A 21402-nucleotide genomic window follows, 5' to 3' on the forward strand; every position below is an offset into this window, starting at 1 on the left:
AAAATCTGATTCTCATTTAAACAGTTTGCATATTAATTACTGCATGCTATGATAACAATTGGGACTCAGGTTGCAATTTTGGCACCAAATCTGGTGGTTCGGTTTCCGGATCATGACCAGGTTTAATGGACTGGTTAATGGTTCACACTACACACATAACATATATGAATAGTACATGATGCAAATATGGCAGATTTTGAGTAGGTCATGTCAACTCACCCCCTATGCCCTCGCCCGTCCACGGCCCTGACAGGCACTCCCCAAACCTCTTCCCTGACAACAATGCGCGCAGGTGTAGCCAGCGGTAGTGGTAGTAATAGTGGTGATGGTGGAACCAATGGATCCATGATCAATAGAATAAAATACCTGGAATAAATGGAAATCAAAGTAGCAATGAAAAATCTGAGACGAATCGTAACGTAAATATAAAAACTGCGATATATTGAAATAAGGCAGATTTCGAGTATAGGTCATGTCCACTCATCTCCTATGTCCTCGCCTGTCCATGGCTGTGACAGGCACTCCCTGAACCTCTTCTCTAACAAAAGCCAGCGGTGGTGGTAGTAGTAGCAGTGTTGGTGGAACCAATGGATCCATGGTCAATGGAATAGAATACGTGGAAATCAAAGTAGCAATGAAAAATCTGAGACAAACCTAACGGGAATATAAAAACTGCAATATATATATGCAAATATGGCAGATTTCGAGTATAGGTCATGTCCACTCACCTCCTATGTCCTCGCCCGTCCACAGCCGTGACAGCACTCCCCGAACCTCTTCCCTGACAACAATGCACGCAGGTGCAGCCAGTTGGTGGTAGACGTGGTGGTGGTGGAACCAAGGGATCCATGGTCAATGCAAGAGTAGGCATATGTGGAAAGCAGCGATGACAAATGTGAGACGAATCTAACTTAAAATATAAAAACTGCGATATATATAGCCGCATTTGAAGTGGGTGGAGTTAGGGAGAACTAGTCTGTTTTATAGGCGATTATTAAAAATATGAGTATTTGATTACTTGTTGACAGGTAGTAGGCCATTGTATTTAAGGGTGTGCTCTTAACTAAGGTGTATTCCGCTATCAACGGTGACCTATCCGGTAGGGTTCGGGCACAGTCACCAATAAACACTCATTCTAAAGCTTGCCGAAGATGGCCAAGCAGTTCTGGACAACGTGGACTGTTAAGGGAGCTTCGCGCGTATAGCCTTTTGATAAATATTTATACCAGTCTATAGAATGTCTTTATTTAGAAAGGGAAAAACCATTTCCCACTGTATGGTTTGTTTTAATCGTCAGACATGTGAACCTCTGCTATTGTCAGCTAGGTAGATTTGGGTTCAAAACTCAAAGCAGGTGGTCCTAATTTAATTATGGTATACTTACTTGTTTAAGTAAGATATTTTAACAAGTAAAAGTAAAACACCACACTTATTTCATTTCACTTCTTATTGATTGATTATTTACAACACATTAAAAGTGGATTGTCTGTGAATTCCCTATTCGCATGGCCAGTTCCTTTGGCGTATTATTTTTAGTCGGTCTCGCATCACATTTCTGATGACGGTTGTTGTAGCACAGAACCTTTTGCGCACCACACCTGAAAACGTATGAAAATCATTTTTAACTTGATAATTTCTGATAAGTTGGTCAAGCACTATAGTGAGAAGGGTTATGGTTTGATTCTTTGTTTAAATTTCATTTGATTCAAATTATATAAGGCAGATAAATAAAAGGTGATATGAGCTCCTCGGTGTCGAAGAGGATGGCTAGTAGTCTCTTCACGGCTTCTCTGACTGGCCGTGCCCCTTCAACTTCTTTTAACAAGGACCACTTGGTTAAACAGCGTAAAAATATGCTTACATAATTTGATATTTTTGCAACACAATTTGATTTTTTTAAATGCTGCCCACCCTGTTTAAGTATGCACAATATCTTGACCATGTTATAATTAATCTATTCACTTCCCAAAAAATGAGATTTGTTCACTTGTGAGTTATCTTAAATATCTGATTCTGACACCAAAAAATCAAACGAAAATAGGTCAATACCATCAATATGTGAGAGTGCAGCTTTAAGTTGTTAAAAAATAGTTCAAAACACTCATAATTTATAAAAGTACTTTTCAAGATTTGCTGCTCTGAAATGTGATGTATTAAACTTTTTCCAGCTTGCATGTGTGCAATATAGTTTTCATTCCAGTGAATTCTAGTGAACAAAATATTGCTTAAGGTGTCACAAAATTGTCTTTCAGCACAAAACAGCTGACCCTGAATTTGATAATAATATGGATGCTTAGTACTCAGAGAAAGATTTCCATCTGTCTTTTTCAAGTATGGCACAACACCTTCGGGTGATGTCCCTAAAAATGGAAGGCTTTTTGAAACGAATATGCCACATGGTTTAACTTTGACATAACTATTACTTTCATATTGATGAATGGCTTCCTTTTCATACTGGATTCCATGGTGCATAGCTTCTGTTGGTATTAAACCTTCCCCCGAACAAAAGAATTTGCCAAGTCATTTAAGTCGGTTCTTTCTGTCGCGGTACACACACAGTGAAAATGAGATGATTGTATTATTTTTTTCCCTTCTTCAAACCATCGGTCGTTCTTGTTCTGTCCCCTAGTGTACATTTCAATGTCATCCCTGTCCTTTTCACTTAGTTTGGTAAGCTTGCTTAATTTAAGGAAATTGTCTTCATGAGATAATTCAAAATAATCATGGTCATTGGAAATGGCCTGCATATTGGCTTGGCTGAATGTCTGAAAAATCGGTGTCTCGGATATGCCCCTAAATTCATACAGGTATTGTAAAAGTAGTCTTTATAACCAGCAACTTGATGATAATTTTGTGACCAAGGGTCAAAATCTTTAATGTCACAAATATCTGCACCACCCAAGTTTAAATCTCTAGCCTTAAGAGGGGTAACCTGTGTGCTTCTTGGCTTTGTGAAAAGACTGCAATTTTTTCTGTGCAGGTTGTTTCAACTTTAAATACTCCATCTTTAATATAATGGCAAATGGTTCCTTAATTACTTACACATAAATGCATGTTCCATTACCAGCATAATCCAAGCTTGTGGCAGTCAGAGGTTGTGTGGATGAGGCTAGCTGTGCGTTTATCTGGTAGGTTGTCAACTCCATTGGCGGTGGTGTCATATGAGAGCTGGCCAACAAAGCTGGTGGGGGGGGGGGGGGGAGGTCTCATGGATGGCTGGGACTGCTGACAGGGCTGTCATCTGAGGTATGGTAGATGCTGCTGGTGGGAGTGTAGGCATGATTGTTGGAAGGAGTGTAGTATGTCGGAGAGGCATGACTGAAGGTGGGGCGGTCATAACTGCTGGCGGGGCTCTCACCTGAGGGATTGAAGCGAATGTTGGTGGAGATGTTGGCTGTTGGAAGACCATGGCTGTTTGCAGATCTGTCATTGGATGGTTGGTTGAGGCTGCTGGTGGGGCTGTCAACTGTGTGGTTGCCTCAACCACTGGCGGGGGGATTGATGATTTGGGGGTCTTCTCTTCTGAAGAATCTTTAGGGCTTGTTCAACTAAAATTTAATATGTAAGCCATACCAGTACTTGATAATATATGTATGAAAATTTATGACCGTGGTTATTGAGGTTATTAGGAACTATAAAAGTGCACAATATGCTTCTGGTTATGAATCTTTAGACAGAAATTACAGGGTAGTATTCAACATTAGAACTTTACAATGCAGAGGTATATCTTATTATGAGAAACAAGTTTCAGTCTCAGTTATCAATAAGGATAGGAACATCTATTTTGTTCACAAGCAGACAGAAAATGGATACATATTATAAGAAAAAATATAGATACCGAGACAGTCTTTCGACTCTTCAGGAGTTCCTTGATTTTCAGATTCTCTTATTGAGACTGTCACCTCGGCTGACTTTCAACGTTTTCTTTCGTCTTTCTTAGGCAAATCTGAAGGTTCAGTCATAAAAATGCCAAAATAAAAACAGTGTCTTTCTAGACCTTAAACAAAGCCGAATTTCGGTCCCATTAACACAATTACAAAAATAATTTTCTTACACAGAAGTAAAACCAATTTCTACAAATTGGACAAAAAATATAATATATGCCACTTTTATTACTTGTTCAATTTGGGAAATCAAGTTATTTGAATGACTTGCGTCATTGTTCGGGCAGGCCGTTAGAAGGGCAGCATCAAAGTCACCTTATGTATCAAATATTTTTAGTAAGGTTTGACATAAAGAGACCAAACTTGGTAATATTACATTGTTATTGTATTCACTTCTAAGTCAAAGCAGCGTAGTTGAGCGAGCTGTCATAAGACAGCTCTTGTTAACTTGATAATTTCTTTATTAAGGACAGGCACTAGTGGAGAAGGGTTATGGTTTGATTCTTTGTATAAATTCAGGTGTTTCAAATTATATAAAGCAGATAAATAAAAGGTGATATGAGCTCCTCATGTCGAAGAGGATAGCTAGTAGTCTCTTCACGGCTTCTCAGACTGTCAGTCTCCCTTCAACTTCTTTTAACAAGGACCTTTGGTTAAACAGTGCAAAAATATGCTTACATAATTTGATATTTTTGCAACACAATTTAATTTCTTTAAATGCTGCCCACCCTGTTTCAGATTAGTATGCACTTCAATATCTTGACCATGTTATTATTAATCTTTTCACTGCCCAACAAATAGATTTGTTCTCTTGTGAGTTATCTTAAATGACTGATTTTGAGGTAAAAAAAAATGAAATTAGGTCAATACCATCAATATGTGAGAGTGCAGCTTTAAGTTATTAAAAAACAGTTCAAAACACTCAATGTTTATAAAAGTACTTGTCAAGAATTGCTGCTCTGAAATGTGATGTATTAAACTTTTCCAGCTTGCATATCATGTGTGCAATCAAGTTGCATTCAGGTGACTTCTAGTGAACAAAATATCACTTAAGGTGTATATTACCAAGTCAGAAAATTGTCTTTCAGCATGTGTGCAATTAAGTTCTCATTCAGGTGAATTCTAGTGAACAAAATATCACTTAAGGTGTATATTACCAAGTCAGAAAATTGTCTTTCAGCATGTGTGCAATAAAGTTCTCATTCCGGTGAATTCTAGTGATCAAAATACCACTTAAGGTGTATATTATCAAGTCACAATATTGTCTTTAGCACAAAACAGCTGACCCTGAATTTGATAATAATTTGGATGCTTAGTACTCAGAGAAAGATTTCAACTTGTCTGTTTCAAGTGGATGGCACAGTGACTAGTGATATTTTTTTGTTTTGGGCACTGAAGGGGCACTTTAATTCAATCAGTAGTTTTTAGCTCACCTGTCACGTAGTGACAAGGTGAGCTTTTGTGATCACTCTTCGTCCGTCGTCCGTCCGTCCGTCCGTCCGTCCGTCCGTCCGTCCGTTCACAATTGCTTGTGAACACAATAGAGGTCACAATTTTGACCTAATCTTTATGAAACTTGGTCAAACTGATCATCTCTATGAAATCTAGGTCAAGTTCGATATTGGGTCATCTGGGGTCAAAAACTAGGTCACTAGGTCAATTAGTAGAAAAACCTTGTGAACACAATAGAGGTCACAATTTTAGCCTAATCTCAATGCAACTTGGTCAGAATGGTCATCTCTATAAAATCTAGGTCAAGTTCGATATTGGGTCATCCGCGGTCAATAATTAGGTCACTAGGTCAATTAGTAGAAAAACCTTGTGAACACAATAGAGGTCACAATTTTAGCCTAATCTCAATGCAACTTGGTCAGAATGATCATCTCTATAAAATGTAGGTCAAGTTCGATATTGGGTCATCCGCGGTCAACAACTAGGTCACTAGGTCAATTAGTACAAAAACCTTGTGAACACAATAGAGGTCACAATTTTAGCCTAATCTCAATGCAAGTTGGTCAGAATAATCATCTCTATAAAATCTAGGTCAAGTTCGATATTGGGTCATCCGCAGTCAATAACTAGGTCACTAGGTCAATTATTAGAAAAACCTTGTGAACACAACAGAGGTCACAATTTTGACCTAATCTTTATGAAACTTGGTCAGACTGATCATCTCTATGAAATCTAGGTCATGTTCGATATTGGGTCATCCGCGGTCAACAACTAGGTCACTAGGTCAATTAGTACAAAAACCTTGTGAACACAATAGAGGTCACAATTTTAGCCTAATCTCAATGCAAGTTGGTCAGAATAATCATCTCTATAAAATCTAGGTCAAGTTCGATATTGGGTCATCCGCAGTCAATAACTAGGTCACTAGGTCAATTATTAGAAAAACCTTGTGAACACAACAGAGGTCACAATTTTGACCTAATCTTTATGAAACTTGGTCAGACTGATCATCTCTATGAAATCTAGGTCAAGTTCGATATTGGGTCATCTGGGGTCAAAAACTAGGTCAGTAGGTCAATTAGTAGAAATACCTTGTGAACACATTAGAGGTCACAATTTTAGCCTAATCTCAATGCAACTTGGTCAGAATGATCATCTCTATAAAATCTAGGTCAAGTTCGATATTGTGTCATCCGCGGTCAATAACTAGGTCACTAGGTCAATTAGTAGAAAAACCTTGTGAACACAATAGAGGTCACAATTTTAGCCTAATCTCAATGCAAATTGCTCAGAATGATCATCGCTGTAAAATGTAGGTCAAGTTTGATATTGGGTCATTCACGGTCAATAACTAGGTCACTAGGTCAATTAGTACAAAAACCTTGTGAACACAATAGAGGTCACAATTTTAGCCTAATCTCAATGCAACTTGGTCAGAATGATCATCCTTATAAAATCTAGGTCAAGTTCGATATTGGGTCATCCGCGGTCAATAACTAGGTCACTAGGTCAATTAGTACAAAAACCTTGTGAACACAATAGAGGTCACAATTTTAGGCTAATCTTAATGCAACTTGGTCAGAATGATCATCTCTATAAAATCTGGGTCAATTTCGATATTGGGTCATACGCAGTCAATAACTAGGTCACTAGGTCAATTATTAGAAAAACCTTGTGAACAAAATAGAGGTCACAATTTTAGCCTTATCTTAATGAAACTTGGTCAGAATGATCATCTAAACATAAGCTAGGTCAAGTTCCATATTGGGTCAACCCAGGTCAAAAACTAGGTCACTAGGTCAATTAGTAGAAACACCTTGTGAACACAACAGAGGTCACAATTTTGACCTAATCTTTATGAAACTTGGTCAGACTGATCATCTCTATGAAATCTAGGTCAAGTTCGATATTGGGTCATCTGGGGTCAAAAACTAGGTCAGTAGGTCAATTAGTAGAAATACCTTGTGAACACATTAGAGGTCACAATTTTAGCCTAATCTCAATGCAACTTGGTCAGAATGATCATCTCTATAAAATCTAGGTCAAGTTCGATATTGTGTCATCCGCGGTCAATAACTAGGTCACTAGGTCAATTAGTAGAAAAACCTTGTGAACACAATAGAGGTCACAATTTTAGCCTAATCTCAATGCAAATTGCTCAGAATGATCATCGCTGTAAAATGTAGGTCAAGTTTGATATTGGGTCATTCACGGTCAATAACTAGGTCACTAGGTCAATTAGTACAAAAACCTTGTGAACACAATAGAGGTCACAATTTTAGCCTAATCTCAATGCAAGTTGGTCAGAATAATCATCTCTATAAAATCTAGGTCAAGTTCGATATTGGGTCATCCGCAGTCAATAACTAGGTCACTAGGTCAATTATTAGAAAAACCTTGTGAACACAACAGAGGTCACAATTTTGACCTAATCTTTATGAAACTTGGTCAGACTGATCATCTCTATGAAATCTAGGTCAAGTTCGATATTGGGTCATCTGGGGTCAAAAACTAGGTCACTAGGTCAATTAGTAGAAATACATTGTGAACACATTAGAGGTCACAATTTTAGCCTAATCTCAATGCAACTTGGTCAGAATGATCATCTCTATAAAATTTAGGTCAAGTTCGATATTGGGTCATCCGCGGTCAATAACTAGGTCACTAGGTCAATTAGTAGAAAAACCTTGTGAACACAATAGAGGTCACAATTTTAGCCTAATCTCAATGCAACTTGGTCAGAATGATCATCGCTATAAAATGTAGGTCAAGTTTGATATTGGGTCATTCACGGTCAATAACTAGGTCACTAGGTCAATTATTACAAAAACCTTGTGAACACAATAGAGGTCACAATTTTAGCCTAATCTCAATGCAACTTGGTCAGAATGATCATCGCTATAAAATCTAGGTCAAGTTCGATATTGGGTCATTCACGGTCAATAACTAGGTCACTAGGTCAATTATTACAAAAACCTTGTGAACACAATAGAGATCACAATTTTAGCCTAATCTCAATGCAACTTGGTCAGAATGATCATCTCTATAAAATCTAGGTCAAGTTTGATATTGGGTCATTCACGGTCAATAACTAGGTCACTAGGTCAATTAGTACAAAAACCTTGTGAACACAATAGAGGTCACAATTTTAGGCTAATCTTAATGCAACTTGGTCAGAATGATCATCTCTATAAAATCTGGGTCAAGTTCGATATTGGGTCATACGCAGTCAATAACTAGGTCACTAGGTCAATTATTAGAAAAACCTTGTGAACAAAATAGAGGTCACAATTTTAGCCTTATCTTAATGAAACTTGGTCAGAATGATCATCTTAACATAAGCTAGGTCAAGTTCCATATTGGGTCAACCCAGGTCAAAAACTAGGTCACTAGGTCAATTATTTTTATTTACCGGTGATATTTGAACATAAATGTCTATGTTTGAGAACTTTCAGCTGTTTCATATATCTGATAAATATGATTATCATTTTGCAAGTGCAACTACTGACTCTTAAATAATGTCTATTTGGATTTTCTTGTATCATTCTATTTATGGCAGATATTAATTGTTCTTATTAAGACTTACAATCACATTATATAAATATTTTTGGATTTATTATTGATTTACATAACCATACGTAATTCTACTAAATTTTATTTCCAATTTATAATAATATCTTTTTAGATTTTTTTTTATGAAATTGCCTTTTTAGCTCACCTGTCACTTTGTGACATGGTGAGCTTTTGTGATCGCCTTTTGTCCGTCGTGCGGCGTGCGTCGTCCGTCAACAATTTACTTAAAAGACATCTCCTCCTTAACCGCTAGGCCAATATTAATAAAACTTCATAGGTTCCTTGGGTTGTCTTCTATCAAAGTTGTTCAAAGAATTCAATTCCATACAGAACTCTGGTTGCCATGGCAACCAAAAGGAAAAACTTTAAAAATCTTCTTCTCCCAAACCACAAGGCTTAGGCCGTTGATATATGGTAGGTAGGATCACCAAATGGTCCTCTACCAAGATTGTTCAAATTATGGCTCTGGGGTCAAAATTGGCCACGTCCCGGGGGTCATGGGTTTTCTCTATATGTTTATAGTGAAAACTTAAAAAATCTTCTCCTCTGAACTTACTTGGCCTAGAGCTTAGATATTTGGCATGATTCATCGTCTAGTGGACCTCTACAAAGTTTGTTCAAATTATGGCCCTGGGGTCAAAATTGGCCCCGCCCCGGGGGTCATGGGTATACTTGATATGTTTATAGTTAAAACTTCAAAAATCTTCTCCTCTTAACTTACTTGGACTAGAGCTTAGATATTTGGCATGATTCATCGTCTAGTGGACCTCTACAAAGTTTGTTCAAATTATGGCCCTGGGGTCAAAATTGGCGCTGCCCCGAGGGGTCATGGGTTTTCTCTATATGTTTATAGTGAAAACCTTAAAAAATCTTCTCCTCTGCACTTACTTGGCCTAGAGCTTAGATATTTGGCATGATTCATCGTCTAGTGGACCTCTACAAAGTTTGTTCAAATTATGGCCCTTGGGTCAAAATTGGCCCCGCCCCGGGGGTCATGGATTTTCTCTCTATGTTTATAGTGAAAACTTCAAAAATCTTCTCCTCTGAACTTACTTGGCCTAGAGCTTAGATATTTGGCATGATTCATCGTCTAGTGGACCTCTACAAAGTTTGTTCAAATTATGGCCCTTGGGTCAAAATTGGCCCCGCCCCGGGGGTCATGGATTTTCTCTCTATGTTTATAGTGAAAACTTCAAAAATCTTCTCCTCTGAACTTACTTGGCCTAGAGCTTAGATATTTGGCATGATTCATCGTCTAGTGGACCTCTACAAAGTTTGTTCAAATTATGGCCCTGGGGTCAAAATTGGCCCCGCCCCGGGGGGTCATGGGTATTCTCTATATGTTTATAGTTAAAACTTCAAAAATCTTCTCCTCTGAACTTACTTGGACTAGAGCTTAGATATTTGGCATGATTCATCGTCTAGTGGACCTTTACAAAGATTGTTCAAATTATGGCCTTGGATTCAAAATTGGCCCCGCCCCGGGGGTAATGGGTTTTCTCTATATGTTTATAGTGAAAACTTCAAAAATCTTCTCCTTTGAACTTACTTGGACTAGAGCTTAGATATTTGGCATGGTTCATCGTCTAGTTGACCTCTACAAAGATTGTTCAAATTATGGCCTTGGGGTCAAAATTGACCCCGCCCTGGGGGGTCATGGGTATACTTGATATGTTTATAGTTAAAACTTCAAAAATCTTCTCCTCTTAACTTACTTGGACTAGAGCTTAGATATTTGGCATGATTCATCGTCTAGTGGACCTCTACAAAGATTGTTCAAATTATGGCCTTTGGGTCAAAATTGGCCCCGCCCCGGGGGGTCATGGGTTTTCTCTATATGTTTATAGTAAATAAAATAAAAAATCTCTTCTGAACTTACGTTGCTTAGAGCTTAGATATTTAGCATGATTCATCGTCTAGTGGACCTCTACAAAGATTGTTCAAAATTGGCCCCGCCCCGGGGGGTCATGGGTTTTTTCTATATGTTTATAGTTAAAACTTCAAAAATCTTCTCCTCTGAACTTACTTGGACTAGAGCTTAGATATTTGGCATGATTCATCATCTAGTGGACCTCTACAAAGATTGTTCAAATTATGGCCTTGGGGTCAAAATTGGCCCCGCCCCCTTGGGGGGTCATGGGTTTTCTCTATATGTTTATAGTGAAAACTTCAAAAATCATCTCTGAACTTACGTGGCTTAGAGCTTAGATATTTGGCATGATTCATCGTCTAGTGGACCTCTACAAAGTTTGTTCAAATTAACCCCGGGGCTAATGGTTTTTCTCTATATGGGTTATAGTGAAAACTTAAAAAATCTTCTTCGAACTCACAAAGACAAATAACGTCTTAATTTAAACTGGATAACATATTTAGTACACATACCAATTTTCAATATGGGCCACATACAACAATTAATTACAAATATACATATATAGATACACACGTAAAATCAAGTAGTGACAAGAGCTTAGATATTTGGCATGATATACCATCTAGTTGACTTGTACCAATATTGTTCAATCTTTGGCTCTGGGGTCAAAAAATGGCCCCACCCGGGCGGTCATGGGTTTCCTTATATATGTATATGATGAAAACTTAAGTAATCTTCTTCTCCGAAACCAAAAGGCGAAGGCCTTAGATATTTGGTATGAAGCATCGTTTATCGGACCACTATTAAGATTGTTCAAACTTTAGCCCTGGGGTCAAAATTGGCCACACCCCGTGTTCATAGGCTTAGGTTTTCAATATTTGTATATAATGGAAGAATGTGCAATATATGACAGGTGAGCGATTCAGGGCCATTTGGCCCTCTTGTTGTATATTCCCTCAAACTTGACTTGGCCGGTGTGGGTGCAGTATCTACTACTAAACACACCTTTTTGTATTTTCCCTTAAACCTTACTTAGGTGTGGGTGCAGTATCTACTACTAAACACACCTTTTTGTATTTTCCCTTAAACCTTACTTAGGTGTGGGTGCAGTATCTACTACTAAACACACCTTTTTGTATTTTCCCTTAAACCCTATTCAGGATGTTGGGGCAGTATCTTTTATTAAGAACTCCTTTTTGTATTTATTCAAACAAACAGTTGCAACTTAATACACTTTGGCGTTTCAATCAATAAGTACCACAGGTAAAATGACGATGAATGAGTGATTGAAAAAGCGAATATTTTGAAAAGTACTGCCAACCCATTGGTTCAAAAATAATTTTTATCATTATTTAAAATAATATAGGTAAAATTATGTTTGATTTCACTAGCTCATGCTATACAGTAATATAATACTATTTGAGAAGATTTTATTTCGCCTTCTAACATGAATTTATTTTCACCCGATCCCTGGAGGTGTCTTATACAATGCACTCATTCCTTTAAACATTTTAATAAGAATAAAACGAACCTCCTCTCTATGTTCAGTAAGTTTTACCGATACGCCTGTTCGAATAGCTTCAATGGCTTGTATATGTTGCCGGATGTCGGCCTCAATAACTTCGCCATTCCGAATATTCTTCTGAAATAATTTTTTAAAAATGCTTTTAATATATTGAAAGGTTTTATGAGGATCCTTATTATATCGTCCATCAATTTTAGTTAGTGATCCAAATAATAGTTTTGATATTTCATCGAACGAATAAATCTCAAGAACTGTATCAGGCGCTTTCAGTACAGCACCTCAATGTTAGTCGACGACATGCTTTCTCATAATGCTCTCTCTCTCGGGAATATGCTATGAAATGTTTTTGAACTTTGTAAGGAAGCGCTTGCGTTACGAGTATAAATGCAAATAGCTACTCCTATTGCGTATACATTTTATTCAATGCATTCATAAATCACGGAAAGGAACACTTTTGGAATACTATTGCTTATATAGAACTAACACTCATGATTGGTCAAGTGACGTATCATTAAATGTTTGCGTGGCGTCAATACAAAAAATACCGCACTGTGCTGCCGCTGTCCGAACAGCCAAATAACCTTCGTCTCGAATCAATAAGTGATACGTGGCATTTCAGTATCTGTATTGACCCAATCGTGACAATACAAGACTGCGCATCTTCAAAAGATATAGGAGAAATATGATCACATACCTTACACGTCTTGATATATTCACGAAGATCTTGTTGTTCTTCTTCATGGTTCGTTTCAAGAAATGCCCAGGCATTTGCAAGAGGACAGTTCTGAAAAAAAAAATATATAAGTTTCAAAGATGGTACAAATTTGTATCAGTCTATTCAAAATTTTATCGTTCAAAGAGTTGTTTCATACTGTATGTACCATCTATATGAAAAAATGACCAAACTAGTTGGATTACCGATTAAAAATCAATGAAATTAGCTTCATCAGAACAAATTATAACATTTTTCTATACATTATCTTTGCTGGAGTGATACCAAGAGGGATTTAGTATATAAAATATTGTGAAAACTTTAATTTCTGTACCAATTCACAGTGATTCTGCATGTTTTTGTTGTTTCTGAAAATGAAAATAAAACATCATCATCATCATCATCATCATCTCCATCAGGAAATGGCGTTCCTATATCAGAGTTATGATGCAAGACATTAAAGAGGCGACGGACTAGGTTAAGATGTGAAAAAATATTTTAATCATAATTCGAATGTAGTTTAAAAGTTTTAAGAAATTATAGAAATAAGCGACAATTGAGGAGACATGTGGAGAATGTTATATACACATAAGGTTGATATCAGGTCGTTCTCCTCTTATGTCTGATTTTAACAATCTGAGTTAGGCTGAACATTATGTTATGTGGAACATATTCATATTAAACGATCGCCAATCTTACAGGAGCGGCTATGGTAGATGCTTTTTCTCCCACCTCAGTTAAACAATATTAAGTTAACATGTATTTTTTGCTGGAATTCTTGTGTGCTTAGTAAAAGTTATTTCGCATGGATATCCGATTAGTCGTGGTTGTCATGGATGCGCAGTGATTCAGATGATGTAAGTAGTCAAACCGGTCTTTAAATAGTTCTAAGGAGAACGAAGCATTATTTCTTGAAAGGTGCATGAAAACTGTTTAATGGTGACATTTGAAGCGAGAAATAATTAATTAGCGTTCCAAGTATTGCCAAAAGAAAAAAAATGTTTCCATGGTGCTACAGACGCCAGTCTTTAACAAGGGAAATAATTACAATGTGGTGACCATTAAAAAGAAGTTCCATACAGGCATTTTATCTTCGCCCTAGGGCAAGATAAGAATTTCTAGCATGGTTAAATTATTGGATCTACTTATCTGAGATGGGAGAAAGCTTTTATTATCTCGACCATTTGACTAAGCTTTTTAGCATTCAAATCAAATGTGTAAACAAGCTATCCCTTTTGTACAGATTACCTCAATGCTACCAAGTTTCGCACATCGCCTATGACGAAACATGTATTTTGAAAGCTTGTATCCAAAATAATATCTAATAGATTACATATGGCTGCAAAATCAGAACAGCAAATTCCCTCTTTAATGTGTCGTGACTGGAGAGCCCGTAATGGGATCTGACCGATTACGCCAATACAAGTTGTGCATTTCTGTTTGCAAAATGTGGTCTCTTTCAAACTCACTCCAGGTATATACAAACAATTATGAACGAACGACGGACGGACAGGCAATGGATGATCACAATGCAAAAAGGTACCGCCACTACAGTTCAGCTTTACGATGGCTTGTTTCCTTGCCTATTAAAGGGACGAGACACAAAATTATCTCGAAATTTACATGATAAAAAGAAGTTTACCAGTTAAAAATAGCGAAGTATTGTTTTCCAGTTCATTGTGTGTATTTTTAGTATTTGAAAGTCATGTGATTAATACAGAAGCACATACCGACGCTATTTTTTATTTACCGGTAAGTACGTGGTAGACAAACCTAGTATTTTTTTAAAATCTGATCTGTGGAACATCAGTTAGTAAGATGTAATGTGCTGTACACAATAGTATCAATTCCGTTTAAGTTTTTGGAAATTTTCTCTTTATTTTTGCAACAGTACCATCTGGTATCTAGTACCTTTAAATATTGTAGCCAGTTTTCACTTGATAAAGCTAGAAATCGCAAAAGAAATTTTCCAATCTTTTTCGATTAAAAGTAGAAATCGTGTCCCGATATTGATTATATGAACATCTTTTTTTATACCTTTCACGGCGTCAATTATGTGTTTTTGGTGGGTGGTGGGAGTTCGACATGTTTGTGATTCTTTAGTTTATTGGGGCTAAGGAATGAAGGTGGAGTGACCAAACTCATGCAAAGAGACAAAACAAGATCAAATCCTCGATTTATTTGGAAAAAAAAACAACAATCATGTAAAACTGAGCTGTTAACTCCTTCAGACATATCAAAAATTTGAAAAACATTCATGATTATTAACATGTAAATCATAAACTAAACTTTGAAATCATAGTTGTATACGTCCAGTGTGTCTATATGGGAAAGTTAACAGTAACTGCACTTTAAAAGATTGAAATTATAGCCAGTGATTAGCAAAGTCCTCTTCGTCGCATCATGCTTTCTTGTCACGCTAACTGGCGGTGTTTGGTGTCTTGTCACGCTGACTATCCGTGCCGGTATCTGTTACGATGACTGACGGTGTTTCGTGTCTTGTCACGCTGACTGTCCGTGCCGGTATCTTGTCACGCTGACTGACGGTGTTTGGTGTCCTGTCACGCTGACTGTCCGTGTCGGTATCTTGTCACGCTGATTGACAGTGTTTGGTGTCTTGTCACGCTGACTGTCCGTGCCGGTATCTTGTCACGCTGACTGACGGTGTTTGGTGTCTTGTCACGCTGACTGTCCGTGCCGGTATCTTGTCACGCTGACTGACGGTGTTTGGTGTCTTGTCACGCTGACTGTCCGTGCCGGTATCTTGTCACGCTGACTGACGGTGTTTGGTGTCTTGTCACGCTGACCGTCCGTGCCGGTATCTTGTCACGCTGACTGACGGTGTTTGGTGTCTTGTCACGCTGACTGTCCGAGCCGGTATCTTGTCACGCTAACTGACGGTGTTTGGTGTCCTGTCACGCTGACTGTTCAAGCCGGTATCTTGTCACGCTGACTGGCGGTGTTGGGTGTCTTGTCTGTGCAGTTTCTTAGTATAATCACAGAACACTTTTTGTTCACTCCCTTTACCCTAACTCGACTGATGTGGGTTGTTTCTATCACAAACCCCACCTTTTTGTTTACTCCCATTAACATAACTCGACTGGTGTGGGTTGTTTCTATCACAAACCCCACCTTTTTGTTTACTCCCTTTAACCTAACTTGTCCTAAATTAGGTTTTTTTGTGAAAAATGGTGTTCCAACATTTCCAAAGTTTATTTTAGTAGATATACAAAGAAATGTTTATTCTTTAAAGCAATCATTTACATTACATAATAAACATATACACATGAATGAATAATTATAAAAGCATATACTAGTATATAAAAAGTGATATATATATATATATATATATATATTAATTTTCAAGAAATTTATCAAAGAAAATATCAGCTTACATGTAGTATGATACTTGCCACTGATGGATGGTTAGGGTTTATTATGCCCTTATGCACAATCCATAGTTAAGAATCTCTTAGCACACGTAATCCTTGTAACGAATTGGCGGTTTGTTCTCGTGTTGTGGTCGTTGATACTGCTGTTGTTGTAGCTTTTGATTTGTTAGTGTCTGTGTTTGTTCCACTGCTTTTGAAGTATAGGCGATGCAGTTGACGAATACTGCACTTATGGCATACTCTTCGATTGTATCCTGCTTCATAAAACACTTCTAACAAACAAGGTAGGGAACATCAGTTCATGCCAAATACTTAAAAAACATAGACTAAGCAATGCAACACATCGTAATAAACAATGATTAAGCATATCATAGTGTATACTATACTATAGTCTATACCAGCAGCTCCGCCTTCGGACCTTACTAGGCTGGTTTGGGTGTCTACTTCTAAACACATCTTTTTGTATATTCCCTTCAAACATCATAATTCCTTCAACCTTACTCGGCCGGTAAAAATATAAAATATTGTGAAAACTTAAAAATTTCTGTACCAATTCACAGTGATTCTGCATGTTTTTGTTGTTTCTGAAAATGAAAATAAAACATCATCATCATCATCATCATCATCTCCATCAGGAAATGGCGTTCCTATATCAGAGTTATGATGCAAGACATTAAAGAGGCGACGGACTAGGTTAAGATGTGAAAAAATATTTTAATCATAATTCGAATGTAGTTTAAAAGTTTTAAGAAATTATAGAAATAAGCGACAATTGAGGAGACATGTGGAGAATGTTATATACACATAAGGTTGATATCAGGTCGTTCTCCTCTTATGTCTGATTTTAACAATCTGAGTTAGGCTGAACATTATGTTATGTGGAACATATTCATATTAAACGATCGCCAATCTTACAGGAGCGGCTATGGTAGATGCTTTTTCTCCCACCTCAGTTAAACAATATTAAGTTAACATGTATTTTTTGCTGGAATTCTTGTGTGCTTAGTAAAAGTTATTTCGCATGGATATCCGATTAGTCGTGGTTGTCATGGATGCGCAGTGATTCAGATGATGTAAGTAGTCAAACCGGTCTTTAAATAGTTCTAAGGAGAACGAAGCATTATTTCTTGAAAGGTGCATGAAAACTGTTTAATGGTGACATTTGAAGCGAGAAATAATTAATTAGCGTTCCAAGTATTGCCAAAAGAAAAAAAATGTTTCCATGGTGCTACAGACGCCAGTCTTTAACAAGGGAAATAATTACAATGTGGTGACCATTAAAAAGAAGTTCCATACGGGCATTTTATCTTCGCCCTAGGGCAAGATAAGAATTTCTAGCATGGTTAAATTATTGGATCTACTTATCTGAGATGGGAGAAAGCTTTTATTATCTCGACCATTTGACTAAGCTTTTTAGCATTCAAATCAAATGTGTAAACAAGCTATCCCTTTTGTACAGATTACCTCAATGCTACCAAGTTTCGCACATCGCCTATGACGAAACATGTATTTTGAAAGCTTGTATCCAAAATAATATCTAATAGATTACATATGGCTGCAAAATCAGAACAGCAAATTCCCTCTTTAATGTGTCGTGACTGGAGAGCCCGTAATGGGATCTGACCGATTACGCCAATACAAGTTGTGCATTTCTGTTTGCAAAATGTGGTCTCTTTCAAACTCACTCCAGGTATATACAAACAATTATGAACGAACGACGGACGGACAGGCAATGGATGATCACAATGCAAAAAGGTACCGCCACTACAGTTCAGCTTTACGATGGCTTGTTTCCTTGCCTATTAAAGGGACGAGACACAAAATTATCTCGAAATTTACATGATAAAAAGAAGTTTACCAGTTAAAAATAGCGAAGTATTGTTTTCCAGTTCATTGTGTGTATTTTTAGTATTTGAAAGTCATGTGATTAATACAGAAGCACATACCGACGCTATTTTTTATTTACCGGTAAGTACGTGGTAGACAAACCTAGTATTTTTTTAAAATCTGATCTGTGGAACATCAGTTAGTAAGATGTAATGTGCTGTACACAATAGTATCAATTCCGTTTAAGTTTTTGGAAATTTTCTCTTTATTTTTGCAACAGTACCATCTGGTATCTAGTACCTTTAAATATTGTAGCCAGTTTTCACTTGATAAAGCTAGAAATCGCAAAAGAAATTTTCCAATCTTTTTCGATTAAAAGTAGAAATCGTGTCCCGATATTGATTATATGAACATCTTTTTTTATACCTTTCACGGCGTCAATTATGTGTTTTTGGTGGGTGGTGGGAGTTCGACATGTTTGTGATTCTTTAGTTTATTGGGGCTAAGGAATGAAGGTGGAGTGACCAAACTCATGCAAAGAGACAAAACAAGATCAAATCCTCGATTTATTTGGAAAAAAAAAACAACAATCATGTAAAACTGAGCTGTTAACTCCTTCAGACATATCAAAAATTTGAAAAACATTCATGATTATTAACATGTAAATCATAAACTAAACTTTGAAATCATAGTTGTATACGTCCAGTGTGTCTATATGGGAAAGTTAACAGTAACTGCACTTTAAAAGATTGAAATTATAGCCAGTGATTAGCAAAGTCCTCTTCGTCGCATCATGCTTTCTTGTCACGCTAACTGGCGGTGTTTGGTGTCTTGTCACGCTGACTATCCGTGCCGGTATCTGTTACGATGACTGACGGTGTTTCGTGTCTTGTCACGCTGACTGTCCGTGCCGGTATCTTGTCACGCTGACTGACGGTGTTTGGTGTCCTGTCACGCTGACTGTCCGTGTCGGTATCTTGTCACGCTGATTGACAGTGTTTGGTGTCTTGTCACGCTGACTGTCCGTGCCGGTATCTTGTCACGCTGACTGACGGTGTTTGGTGTCTTGTCACGCTGACTGTCCGTGCCGGTATCTTGTCACGCTGACTGACGGTGTTTGGTGTCTTGTCACGCTGACTGTCCGTGCCGGTATCTTGTCACGCTGACTGACGGTGTTTGGTGTCTTGTCACGCTGACCGTCCGTGCCGGTATCTTGTCACGCTGACTGACGGTGTTTGGTGTCTTGTCACGCTGACTGTCCGAGCCGGTATCTTGTCACGCTAACTGACGGTGTTTGGTGTCCTGTCACGCTGACTGTTCAAGCCGGTATCTTGTCACGCTGACTGGCGGTGTTGGGTGTCTTGTCTGTGCAGTTTCTTAGTATAATCACAGAACACTTTTTGTTCACTCCCTTTACCCTAACTCGACTGATGTGGGTTGTTTCTATCACAAACCCCACCTTTTTGTTTACTCCCATTAACATAACTCGACTGGTGTGGGTTGTTTCTATCACAAACCCCACCTTTTTGTTTACTCCCTTTAACCTAACTTGTCCTAAATTAGGTTTTTTTGTGAAAAATGGTGTTCCAACATTTCCAAAGTTTATTTTAGTAGATATACAAAGAAATGTTTATTCTTTAAAGCAATCATTTACATTACATAATAAACATATACACATGAATGAATAATTATAAAAGCATATACTAGTATATAAAAAGTGATATATATATATATATATATATATATTAATTTTCAAGAAATTTATCAAAGAAAATATCAGCTTACATGTAGTATGATACTTGCCACTGATGGATGGTTAGGGTTTATTATGCCCTTATGCACAATCCATAGTTAAGAATCTCTTAGCACACGTAATCCTTGTAACGAATTGGCGGTTTGTTCTCGTGTTGTGGTCGTTGATACTGCTGTTGTTGTAGCTTTTGATTTGTTAGTGTCTGTGTTTGTTCCACTGCTTTTGAAGTATAGGCGATGCAGTTGACGAATACTGCACTTATGGCATACTCTTCGATTGTATCCTGCTTCATAAAACACTTCTAACAAACAAGGTAGGGAACATCAGTTCATGCCAAATACTTAAAAAACATAGACTAAGCAATGCAACACATCGTAATAAACAATGATTAAGCATATCATAGTGTATACTATACTATAGTCTATACCAGCAGCTCCGCCTTCGGACCTTACTAGGCTGGTTTGGGTGTCTACTTCTAAACACATCTTTTTGTATATTCCCTTCAAACATCATAATTCCTTCAACCTTACTCGGCCGGTAAAAATATAAAATATTGTGAAAACTTAAAAATTTCTGTACCAATTCACAGTGATTCTGCATGTTTTTGTTGTTTCTGAAAATGAAAGTAAAACATCATCATCATCATCATCATCATCTCCATCAGGAAATGGCGTTCCTATATCAGAGTTATGATGCAAGACATTAAAGAGGCGACGGACTAGGTTAAGATGTGAAAAAATATTTTAATCATAATTCGAATGTAGTTTAAAAGTTTTAAGAAATTATAGAAATAAGCGACAATTGAGGAGACATGTGGAGAATGTTATATACACATAAGGTTGATATCAGGTCGTTCTCCTCTTATGTCTGATTTTAACAATCTGAGTTAGGCTGAACATTATGTTATGTGGAACATATTCATATTAAACGATCGCCAATCTTACAGGAGCGGCTATGGTAGATGCTTTTTCTCCCACCTCAGTTAAACAATATTAAGTTAACATGTATTTTTTGCTGGAATTCTTGTGTGCTTAGTAAAAGTTATTTCGCATGGATATCCGATTAGTCGTGGTTGTCATGGATGCGCAGTGATTCAGATGATGTAAGTAGTCAAACCGGTCTTTAAATAGTTCTAAGGAGAACGAAGCATTATTTCTTGAAAGGTGCATGAAAACTGTTTAATGGTGACATTTGAAGCGAGAAATAATTAATTAGCGTTCCAAGTATTGCCAAAAGAAAAAAAATGTTTCCATGGTGCTACAGACGCCAGTCTTTAACAAGGGAAATAATTACAATGTGGTGACCATTAAAAAGAAGTTCCATACGGGCATTTTATCTTCGCCCTAGGGCAAGATAAGAATTTCTAGCATGGTTAAATTATTGGATCTACTTATCTGAGATGGGAGAAAGCTTT

At 37.4% G+C, this 21402-nt stretch overlaps 1 pseudogene; it reads right to left on the reverse strand.

Moving 5' to 3' along the window:
* Window positions 1-1547: 1547 nt before the first annotated feature.
* The window catches only part of LOC128205427 (uncharacterized), a 35086-nt pseudogene continuing 15231 nt past the window's right edge, over window positions 1548-21402 (reverse strand).

The sequence above is a fragment of the Mya arenaria genome, chromosome 2, assembly GCF_026914265.1.
Source record: "Mya arenaria isolate MELC-2E11 chromosome 2, ASM2691426v1".
NCBI lineage: Eukaryota > Metazoa > Mollusca > Bivalvia > Myida > Myidae > Mya > Mya arenaria.